We start from the raw sequence: 11808 nt of genomic DNA, 5'->3' as shown, positions 1-11808 counted from the left end.
GGACACGCGGGTCCGGGAAAGCGGGACTCGTTCCCACCCTCACCTCCGAGCGTTGCGGGTGCGTTCTGGGACCCCGGAGTCCTTGACCCCGGTTTAGGGCAAGCCTGCCCCATCCCAAAGAAGGTCCCTGGACTCTGGGTACAGGGAATTGGAGAAGATGGGCGAAGTCCTACAGATCCCCCGTTACCTGATTTCGCAGGAGACTCTCCGCCTCCAGGTCTGTAGAACCACGAGGCCCCTAGTCCCCTGCGCCCCTTGCGCACTTTAACCCGACCCCAAGGAGGTCGACTAGGTCAGACTGGAATTCGCGTAGACACGCCCCGGACCGCTCCGAGAAACGCCCGGGAGCCCTTGTCATGTAAATACGTGTCGGGGACTTGTGTAATGTCCCAGCCGGCGGGGCCCTGGGCGAATCCACTCCCATTGTCTGCTGCCGGAGGGGCCACCGGCCGGGTGGGGGGGGGCTCTGGAGTTCAAAAGAGGGGGGGAGGAAGTGCGGGGGTGTACTTTTATTTCATTAAGTTTTAATTACACAAGTGCTACAAGAACACATTCTCCTGGTTTAAAAAGAAATGAAAATATTACGTCAGAGGTCCTCTTTCTGGCACTCCTCCAAACTCTCGACTACTTGGTGTGTCCCCCCCAGACCCTTGCCTAAATCTGTTTATTTTACGTGCACTTGGGGAGCGCCTACCTTGGGCCAGAAACTTACCAAATATTAACTCAACCTGATACCTACTCCCAGAGGCAGGAATGTTGTTACCCCCATTTTACAGACGTGAGAACTGGTGTGGGGAGTTGGTTGCTTAGGGCCACACAATGGAGCAGGCTGGTCCTCCCACAAGGCAGGTCCGGGATGTATCTGCACCCCCATAGTTTTCTCCGTCTTTACATATCCACATACCCTGGCAATTACAGGAGTTTAGTAAGGAGCAGATTCCTTTTGTATTTGGGGGAGAGGGGTGTTTAAAAATTACTATTTCCTTCTAAGAGAGGGTAACCAAACCAGAGACTTGCAGAACCACAGAAAGCCAGCCCAGGAAATGGGTGTGATCTCTCCTGGCAGCTGGTCACAGCGATGCCTCTTGCTCTCTTCAGAGGGGCAGAGGACTTTCTGTGGAGTCAAGCTCTGGGGTGATTGGGTGTTTCGGGTTTATGGAGGAGCCCTAGGGTGCCCAACACAGAGGGAGGTTCAAAGGTACTGACCATCATTTTTTTTGGGAAGAGAGGTTCATTCTCCGAGCTGTGCCCAACCCCAGGGGCTGGGAGGTGGTACGCCTCTGCCTGCCCTTCGAGGTCACTCTCAGCCCCTGGCTTGAGAAGGGATCGATTTCACCTGCAGGTCCGGGATAGGGGAGGTCTTGCTGCCATTTGGCCCCTGCAGCTTGGAGGAAAAGCCCCGGGGCTTCCTGATTGTTGCTTGGGGGACTGTAACAATGTAGGGTGGGCCTGGGGATGACGGTGGGTGCCACTCATTTCCTGGGCCAAAGAAGATCACCATCGTAGCCCCTCTTTTCAGCTCTTCTTTCTTTCACTCAATCAACAATCTCAGGAGCTCCAGCCCTCTGTGCTGGGAATTCAGGACTCCAGGAACAACCCCTGTCCTCTAAATCTCTCGCGGAGGCTCTGGCTGTCTGACAGTGAAAAATCCCGCACTTTGATTGTCTTGGAATGAAGCAGGGTTTACTCAATCGAGGTTGAGCCACCAGCAGGCAAAAATGTATATTTAATGTATTTGAAAAACAAAACAAACAAAAAACCTTAGCTACAACATTGACCTCTGGTTGATGTGCCTGGGACAACAGCACTGGCCACATTCACTGAGCCTACAGTGTGACATCACGGCTCTCATGGTGGCACCTGTGACTGGTTCGTGGTCGTGCCCTGGTTCCAAAGTTGGTTCTGCCTGGATGCCTAAAGTGGGGTGTCAGGCATGGTGGTCACAACTGCATCTCTAAAGATGGGTGGGACACGTGACCTTGGCAAGTCCCTTCATCTGTCCCACCTCAGTTACCTCCTGGGCAAAATGGCATCCCTGATGGTGTCGTTGGCTGGGGTGCTAGTGAGGAATGAAGGAGTCCGTGCCGCGAGAGCGTGTAAGAGGCTGAATATGTGCTAGTGGTTATGTTGTGTAATCCTCATGGCAACCCGGGGAGGGGAGGAACTAGCATCATTTTACTTTCCTGTTTATAGATGAGAGGACTGGCCATTGGGAAGGCTTCACCCAATGACAGCATCCTTGGCTAAGGCGGGTAGCAGGAAAGGAGAGAATTGCTTTGGGAGAAGCACACACTTAAGAACCCACACTCATGGAGGCTTTGTGTGTGCCTGGGGCTGCCAGATAAATGTGAATTTCAGATAAATCACACATAATTTTTGTATAAGTATATCCTGTGCAATATTTGGGATATACTTATTCTAAAAATTTATGTGTTGCTTGTCTGAAATTCAAATTTAATTGTATGCCCTGCATTTTTATTTGCGAAATCCAAGTGCCCTCTGTGTACCAGGCACTGTGGTGCGGGGAATTCAGTGAGGAGGAAGACAGAGCCCACGGTAAGGCCAGGCCCAGGAAGAAAAGTTCATAGCTCACTGGTTCTGGCCAGGGTCACGTGACAAGGCCAAGCTATGAATGGTGCAGTGTGGGAGCAGTCACCCTACAGGGAGTGTGGGTGCTGGAGGGTGGGCCACCTCTGCTGGACCAGCTTGAGTCCATGGGAGGGAGGCCATAAGTCAGGGAAAGAAATTTCCTTCATTCATTCAGCAAGTATTATGTACCGATTCAGTGTCAGGCTCTGTTCTGGGTTCCGGGCACAGAGCAACAAACAAAACAAAATCCCCATCCTCACGTGACAAGGGGGGGCACATGGGGTAGGGGGCCAGAGAGACTGAGAGTCACATGCAACCCCATCGTTAAACTAGGTAATCTCGCATATGGTCATAATGCGCTGGAGGCCAGGTTGGTGATCAGGGAAGCCCACCCTAGGGAGGTGGCATTTCATTCAATCCATGTATCCTGTGTATCTACCTAGAGCCGGATACAAGCCCCTTCCCTCCTGGGGCTCCTGTGCTCGCAGGGGAAACAGACAACCAATGTAGAAACATATCATTCCGGGGGATGGTTTCAGAGAGGAGCCGAGTACAAAGCCAAAATATTACCAAGGGACATGGTCTATATGCAGCTGGAGGCCAAGAAGCGGACTGTCTGGGCAGGGGGGACAGTGGGCCGGGAGTCCCAGGCCAGAAGCAGCAGGTGCCCAAGGAAAACCATTGGAGGGAGAGAAGAAGAGCAAAGGGATCTTCAGGTTCCCAGGAAGTCTGGGGCTCAGGAGGTATTTCCCAACCTGGTTATAGGGCGTAGGATTGTGAAATGGGTGTATGTCCTCAGGTGACTGCCAGGACAGGCCTTTCAGGGTCTCCAGACAGCACAGTGCTGCCGTCTGCCCTGAGCAGGGATTGGCTCTACCACAAGGGGATCTTTAGAGACAAAGGATCCTGTCCGTGTCAGTAAGGAGGGCTGGTTCCTAATGGCACATGCCTGCTGGCTGGGTTTGGGTACAAGGCCAGCTTCACAAGTGTGTGACGTGCAGGGGCCAGGGCTCCTCCTTCCAAAGGGCCCCAAGCTTGGGTGAACCCTGTCCTGTCACCATCTTGAAATTCTTAATAATGACTAATTTTTGAACGAGGGGCCCTGCGTATCCTGTAGCTGCTTGGGTGCCAGGCCTGCCTTGGCAGCCAGCTGGGAACCCAGGGAAGCCAGTGTGGGTTTTGGCTGGGCCAAGGGTGGCTGGCCTCGTCCTGACTGTGTCCTTTGGGCATTGTGGAAAGTGCCCCGCTGAGTCAACAAAGGGCCGCCCCAGCTGGCCCGGGCAGTGGGGACACAGTAGATCCCAGCCTCTGCAGGTCTGGCCTTGCCCCTCACCCCCTGCCACCTGAGGCCTGCTGCACAGATCTGCCTCTTCCGAAGCAGCTTTTGGCAGCAGTGGGGTGCTTAAACAACCTCTCCTCTCGACTGACCACCTTTGGAAACGCCTTCCAGCTGGGTCCGTGTGTCCCCAAATCTGGCGTGTGGATTAATTGGGCTGCCAACATTCCTGGTTTAGCATCTTTGGATTTCGTGTTTTTCCATTGGGGGGGGTCCTGTTTTGCTTCCAAACACTAATAATAGCTAATGTTTTTTGGACACTGCCTGTGTACCAGGCCCTCTTCTAGACGCTTCACATTCACCCATTTAATCATTCCACAAATATGCATCAGGGCTATAGTGAGTTCATTGGATTCCCACAANGGGTCCTGTTTTGCTTCCAAACACTAATAATAGCTAATGTTTTTTGGACGCTGCCTGTGTACCAGGCCCTCTTCTAGACACTTCACATTCACCCATTTAATCATTCCACAAATATGCATCAGGGCTATAGTGAGTTCATTGGATTCCCACAACAGCCCTGAGGTCCAAGCTAATATTATTCCCTTTTGACAGATGGGGACACTGAGGCTCAGGGACCCACAAGTGAGGTGGGCAGGATGTGAATGCAGGTACTTGGACCCTAGAGCCCACAGGCAGACCTCAGCCAAGGGTGCTTTGTGCTCCCCTCCTGCATCCTAACCACCTCTGCCCGGGTCCACTTGACCTTCACCGCTGGGCTTGGGCAGCACCCTTCCCTGGGCTTCCTGGAGGCTCCCCCGGCTCGGAAGATGAAGTGCAGGGGAGGCCAGAAGTGGGCGGGGAGGGGAGGAGGTGGAGACCAAACTCAGAGAGGCACCTGTTGCCAGAATCCCGCAGGGGTGACCTTGGTGGGTGGTTTCACCTTGCTGAACCTGCATCTCCACCCTTACGTGGGGGCAGAAACAGCATTTCACAGCGAGGGGCGGCGAGTGTGTCTAGGGCTCAGCACAGTGACCAGCGGCAGCCGACACACATGTTGGCACGTTCACGGATTGTCTCCACTTGATCGGCAACCCTAGAGAGGCTGGTCGGAGGGCTTGTCACCAGATGCAGGCCTGGTGGGCGTATGCTCGGGGTCTGGCATGCAGCGGGCACTTGGCAAACGTGTATGGCATAAATGACTGGCACCCACACATAATAATATACAAGTCACACTTGGGCTGATTTGCTACTTGCTGACAATTCTCTCTTCCCTGCTCACTCACGCCCTCCGTGCCCACACCTCTTGTGTTCAGTCCCCTGGATGCCCATCTAATGACAAGCTTCGAACCAAGTATCTGGAAGCCAGAAGCCTGGGCCAGGACCTACAAAGAAGAGCAACTCCTTGCGTGGTCCCACACCAGAGCCCCAAGTCTTAACCATAAAGATGCCTGGGGGAGGTGTGTGTGGAGTCTGCGTGCTGTGGGTTTGTGGGTGCGTGTGTGTTGCATATATGTGAGGGTATACACTGGTGCATACTCTTGCCATGAGGGTATGCGTATGCTGTGTGTTTTGTTGGTTGTGTCATGTGTTCGCTGATACGGGAGCTTAGCTCCTGGACAAATGTCACACAGTTGAGGTCTCCAGCAGCAAGCCAAAGAAAGCTGGCTAAACTGGTCATAGATGCACCCTCCACCAGGGGAGACATCTCTTTTCTCCTATCCAGTTTCTTATTTCCAGCCGAGAACTGATTTCTACACAGAATATAGGGCTTTGGGGCCAAGGCAGGGAGATGAAGGGTGGGCAGAAGGGAAGGACAGAAGGAAACATTAGAGCCAAATCCTGTCTTCTGGCCGATGGGTAAACTGATGCTCAGACAAGGACAAGACTTGGCCAAGGTCAAGCTGCTGGTGAAAGGCACAGGGGAGCCAGAATCCTGTTCAGGACTCCAGCCTGGGGTCCTCAGGGTCTTTGGTTACCGTAAATAGCTTAATATGCCGACCTTTCTCTCACAGGCTGAGAGAAGAAGGTTCCACTCATTCAGACATGTTCAACTCCTGTCTGAAACATTTCCAGAAAGAACTGTGCGTTGTTCAGGATGATTTCACGCGCCTGACACACCAGAGCAGAAATGTTCTGTGTCTCTGTTCTCATGAAGGGATACATTCTACTGTTGTCAGGAATGATTAATAATGTAAAACTGTGATTCTCGGTGGCATGAAAGGCATTCAGGGCCAAGCTGGGCTACCACACTCTGCTGCTGGTCTCAAGGGGGTGCTGATGCAAAGGGGCTGGATGTGGGGGGGGGCTGTCTGCCTGGCTCACACCTGGTTCACACCGACTAGCGACTAGCCAGCGACTAGTGACTAGCGACTATAGGACTATAGCGGAGCACCGGGCCCTGGGGGCACATGGTGATAGGGACAAGCTGGGCTCTGCCTTCCCAGAGTTTGCCCTCTGGGGAGCTCACTTAGTCATTGACCTAGTCAATGACATTGAATCCTGCTTGCCCCAAACTGAGGTCAAATGAGTACATGCCACCACTTCTAACTTCCTGATTATTATTGGGAAAGTTCGTTACTGACCCCAGGCCTCAGTTTCCCCATCTTTAAAATAGAGATCACAAAGGTACTTACAAGAGGGCTACAGGCAAGATTCAATGGGAAACGTGCTGGCTGGCACTCAGCGTAAGGCATAGGCAGGAATAAGCTCTTGAAAAAAGTGTATTATTCTTCATGGTCTGGGCTCTGGCAACTCCCAGTCTCATATAAAATATCGACAAACCTTAGAGCCCCCTTTTTCCCTTTGGAGAAGTTACCCCCAATGAAATTTCTCATGACTTTTTAATTGCTTTGTTCAGCGTCTTTCACCCCAGCTGGACTGTGCCCTGTGTGTTCTCACTGTCTGCTTCTGGGAACAGATGCTCAGATGTCCCCAGGGCCTCTAGAACACCAGACAGGCACTGTTGGAATCCAGAGGAACGGGGCACCATGGGGCCCCAATGGTTCCCACAGGGAGTGACACCCAGAAAACACCCTGGGCCCTCCCCCTGCAGGCCCCCTCCCCCACTGGAGATTTGGACCCTCCCCTCTGCACAAGGAGCCCTGTGCTTATATAGGGGTTTGGGAACATGTGTCCAGGAGCTGGCTCCCAAGGGGACGAAGGGGCACTCCATTTTTGAAAGGGGCATTGGCTACACCTGTCTGGTTCTTCGCTGTATCCGTAGCTGCTAGAATCAATCCACACACAGAATACATACCCCCTGAATGAACGAACGCAAAAACAATTTGGCAATGTGTGTTAGGCCCTTAAGGTATGGGTATCCTCAGCCCGATTATTAAAGGACAAGAACATTGACTGTATCTTCATTTTTAATAACCCAAAAGCAACTAAATTAAGAAAAAAAAGGGATGGGGATTGGTTCAATAAGGTAAAGAAGATCAAAGAAAATGCATTAGTTAAAAATGTTTCCCAAGATTATTTGATGGCAATTTGAAAAGTCCTTTATCAAATAAATGTAAAAATAGGCTGCAGAACTGATCTCAATCTTGTACAAATAAAATTGCGTTATTAGAAGGAAGATATATGGAATGATATACTGGAATGATATATGCCAAAATGTTAACAGTGGTTAGCTTTGTGGAATGGATTAAATGAAATTTACTTCATTCTTATATCGTTTGCTGTATTTTCTACAACGAAAGTTAATTTTTAAAAATTTTTAGGGGCGTCGGGGTAGCGGTAGCGCAGTCGTTAAGCCTCTGCCTTCGGCTCAGGGCGTGATCCCCGCGTTCTGGGATGGAGTCCCACATCGGGCTCCTCCGCTGGGAGCCTGCTTCTTCCTCTCCCACTTCCCTGCTGTGTTCCCTCTCTCGGTGGCTGTCTCTCTGTCACATAAATTAAAAAAAAAAAAATTAGAGATTACTTCCAAGTGCATTTGAAGCAACATGCACGCCTTCCGCTTGCGGCTCCTTTAACTCCGAGCCCAGACGCGGAGGAGGCGGGACGCCAGTCCAGGCTGCCGTCACGAGCAGCCCGAAATGACACAGCGGACGGGCCAATCCGAAGTTCGGATTTCGGGAGCGGTCATTCGATTGGGCACAAGTGCAGGCGGCCTCGCCCAATGGCGGAGGAGGGGCAGGAGCCTGGCTGCCGCGTGGGTTTTAAATCCACGTGGTGAGCGGAGGGTGGGGCGGTGTCCCGGCGCTCGGGTCTTCTCCCCGCAGAGGCGGGCACGGGTGTTACCCTCCACGCCTTCCCCGCCCCGGGGTGCACAGCCTCGCCCCGCGCCTGGGGTATCAAAGGTGCCTTCCAGGGTGATGCGCAGGTCCAGTGGCAAGCAGCCATCGGACAGACGTTTACTGAGCATCTACTCAGCGCCATGCGCCTGGCGGGGGTGGAACCCACGAGAGACACGCTGTGAATCCACGCTCCTCTCGCAGTAACCGTGGGCAAGCGGCTTACGTCTTACGTCCCCCGCTGCTCTGCTCCATCACAGCCCTTACTGGGTCTCCTCTACAAGGACATGAGAGCCACAGGGGGAGAGGTGACAGGGGCCCGTACCCGTGTGCACCGTGATTTATGCTCAGTATATATTTATTGCATGATTATTTCGAAGACCAATTCTTAGCACAGTGCTGGAATTTGAGAGATGGTAACTGTTCCTGTACTAAAGAATGACAGCTAATAGGGCCTAAACATCTATCATGTGCAAGGGTTCTGAGGATTTTACATGTATTAACTGATTTAATATTCACAGAAAACCCAAGTTAGCTACTGTCATTATTCCCATTTTACTGGAAATGGAGGCAGAGGGTGGCCAGATAGTGTTGCTAAGATCTTGTGGCTAGGACATCGTAGGGCTAGATTCAAACCATGTCTGCTTGTTTCCAGAGGCCTTGGTCTTAACCAGGGCACTATCCCAGTATTTATCCAGTACTCAACCTTCTTTTCTAAGAAAATCCTCATAAATCAGACCCATGCTACCGGGAAGGGAGAGAAAGCGGAGGGAGTAGAATTGGTTGGGTGAAGCACAGCCCAGTGAGCGAGGGCCCCACCACCCACCACTTGCCTAGCTCTGGGTGGCAGAAGTGGGGTGGGAGGGGTAGATAGCCACCATAGGGCATGCCAGGCCCTGTTGCTGGGCTAGGGTGATAGACCTGTCCCATGACCTGCCAGTCTAAACCAGAAAGCTAACTGGTGACCTGTGGGCAGCCTGCAGAAGTGTTTTTGATTTTGCCTGCCTAATGTTTAACGTTTTTCTGAGCTTTTTGACCTAAGTTGATAAATTCCCACCCTTCCTTACTGCCTCACACATAGGTAGCTTTANGCTAACTGGTGACCTGTGGGCAGCCTGCAGAAGTGTTTTTGATTTTGCCTGCCTAATGTTTAACATTTTTCTGAGCTTTTTGACCTAAGTTGATAAATTCCCACCCTTCCTTACTGCCTCACACATAGGTAGCTTTAATCATGAGTCCCAGCTGGCTCCTGAGTGACCTCGTCTCCTGGTCTGACCATGAAGGAAGTGCTCAGGCGGGGCAGGTCACCTAAAGATCAGCGTCCTCGGGGCTGGCCCTCAGATGGGTGGTCTGGCACCCTTCACCTTGCTTCCTGTCTGTGTTTAAAATCCCAGAGTCTCCACTCTGAGCTCTGAAGTCCAGCCCCCCCAGAGTCGAAAGCTCCCCCCGACCCCGGCCCCTTGGCCGCAGCGTCTGAAAATTCCAGGGGTGGACGCCAACTCTGAGTCAGCCGAACTTGGATTCAAATCCCAGTTTCACTGCTCACCAGCTGGGCAACACTCGGCAATAAAAGTCTGCCTCGGTTTCCTCCACTGCACAATAGGGACGGTCATAGTTCCCTCCTCATGGGGTTGTCACAAAGAGTCAGATGAAACATGGAAGATGCTTGGCACAAAGTAGGGGCTCATCTCTGGAGCTGTTGGTGCTTCTCTGGGAGGTGGCTGGGTGGGGTTGGCCCAAGGCAGGACAGATCCAGTCTGGAGAGTTTCCAGCTGGGCCCGAGGAAAGGCACCTGCAGGCATGGTCTCTATCTGCCCCTCCCCTAGGGAGTCCGGGTCCACAGATCCTATCCTGCAGCTGTCGTAGCTGCTAACTCTGGCCCTGCTTTCCTGTTTGTTTGTTACGTGATAGAAAATCTATCCAAAGTGCACAAATCCAAAGTTTGTAGCTGGATGACTTTTTACGTTGCATGCACCTAAGTAACTACCAACGAGATTGAGCTAGAGAACATTTCCACCACTCTAGAAAGTTCCTCCTGTTCCTTCCCATTACTGCCTCCCCCACCCTGTGGCGGAGGTAACCACCTTGGTGGGTTTGCTTCGCCTCTTCTTGAAGAGTCAGAACCTGTGCTCTTTCGTGTCTGACTTCTTCACGCACCGTGCAGTCTGGGAGACACGCTCCTCGGCGTGGTAGAGGCTCGCTTCGTTTCCCGGAGTCGTCATGGCACCCCACGATTGAGCCATTCTCCTGCCGATTCTCTGGTTAATTTTGTTTTTTCACGGCTATTGGTTATTTCAGCTGGGGCTGTCGTGAGCGTCTGGGGCTTGTCTCTGCGTGCTCGCGAACATGGGTGCACGCATCTCTCCTGGGTTGGCCGGCAGGAGCGGGGATGCTAGGCCGGAGCTTGGGCTCCAGCAGACGTGGCCGGACAGGACTCTGAGGGGCTGGACCCCACCCCCTCAGTCATCTGAGCCGTCCTGGCGTTTCACACCCTCACCAACACTTGATGTCACCACTCTTAATTGCAGCTGTTCTGGGGAGTGTCACCCTTGACTTTTGGAAGCAACCTAAGGAAGCCAAGTGCTGGGACTCACGCTTGCTCTCCCTTACTGACCAGTGGTGAGATCTGCTCAGACCCTGGACCTTCTTTACCACCAGCTCAGAGCTCCCCCTCCCTCTTGGGGTCACTTGCGGATTTCACAACCATGGGTTCTCAGACTTCCTGTAAGTGCTAGGGGAACCCCCACCCCCAACGGGGCAGACCCAGCACAGGCAGAGCCCTGGGGCTTCCTCTTGGACAATCTCCTCTCGAATGGGGTGTTTGGTCTTTCACTCATCTCCTTTCCCAACATGAGTGCCGCATACCTTATATTTCCACACCTTGAACAGGAAGCTGTCTGACCTTTATAAAGTCACACAATCTGTCAAAAAACAGCTTTTGGGGGAGAAAAGCGGCGAACAGTTTGACCGTGTTAATTGTACATGGCGATTGTAGGTTGCATCCAAATGTCTGAATGATTAAAATAGGAAAAAATGCATTTCAGAAACACAACCGTAAAAAGGCACAATCCTTCAGCACATTCCCTTCGGGAGGCCCGGTGCTCCGGGCTTCCTGCCTGGAGCATCTCAATGTCAACAGCCTGAGGAGGTTGGTATGATGGCCCCATTTTACACAGAAGGAAAGTGGGACTTGGAGGTTTTAAGTGCTTGAGGTCCCACAGGTGGTGAAGGATGGAGTTGAACCCAAGTCTCCCCAGAGTCTCAGCTGTTGACCTTCCTCCCACACTGCTCCAGAGAAGGCCTTCCCAGATGCTGGCTGGATTCTGATAGACTCTGTCCACAACAGGCATTGGGAGCTGTTGGCCCATTGGCTGTGTCTTGCTTGATCTACGGAGCGCTGCAAATTGTTAAAATTTGTTGCTTATTTACTAATGAGGCTATTCCACATGAACAGGTCTTCATTTCTGGCTGTTCCTGGTAAATCAAAGGATCAGACCATACCAAGGGCTAGCGAGCAGGTGCTGTCCCGTCTAGGATAGTTCTAGTTTCCCCGCTGCCCACTCTCTTTATTGACTCTTTGCCCGTCCTGAGAGCACTGACATGGCCTGCAAGGCGGGTCTCATGATAGGAAGTGGAAAGGCCAATTATTCCACATCAACCTTTGCTGGCTCCCGGGACTCACCACTTTCCTTTCTGGGCCCTTGC

General features: G+C 52.3%; 1 protein-coding gene and 1 long non-coding RNA gene across 2 annotated transcripts in view; one reads left to right on the top strand and one right to left on the bottom strand.

Annotated features, from left to right (window-relative positions):
* PMEPA1 (prostate transmembrane protein, androgen induced 1) overlaps positions 1-322 on the bottom strand; it is a 69682-nt gene extending 69360 nt beyond the window's left edge. Inside the window, exon 1 of the mRNA XM_034641752.1 lies at positions 188-322. The gene's annotated coding sequence lies outside the window, so the exon portion shown is untranslated. The remainder of the gene's footprint in view (positions 1-187) is intronic.
* The window catches only part of LOC117795773, a 23701-nt gene continuing 11902 nt past the window's right edge, over positions 10-11808 (top strand). The window contains exon 1 of the long non-coding RNA XR_004619914.1: positions 10-217. This is a non-coding gene — a long non-coding RNA (uncharacterized LOC117795773). The remainder of the gene's footprint in view (positions 218-11808) is intronic.

Source organism: Ailuropoda melanoleuca, chromosome 13 (genome assembly GCF_002007445.2).
Source record: "Ailuropoda melanoleuca isolate Jingjing chromosome 13, ASM200744v2, whole genome shotgun sequence".
Taxonomy (NCBI): domain Eukaryota; kingdom Metazoa; phylum Chordata; class Mammalia; order Carnivora; family Ursidae; genus Ailuropoda; species Ailuropoda melanoleuca.
The sequence above is the reverse complement of the archived record's forward strand: the minus strand, read 5'-3'. Positions and strand labels throughout refer to the sequence as shown.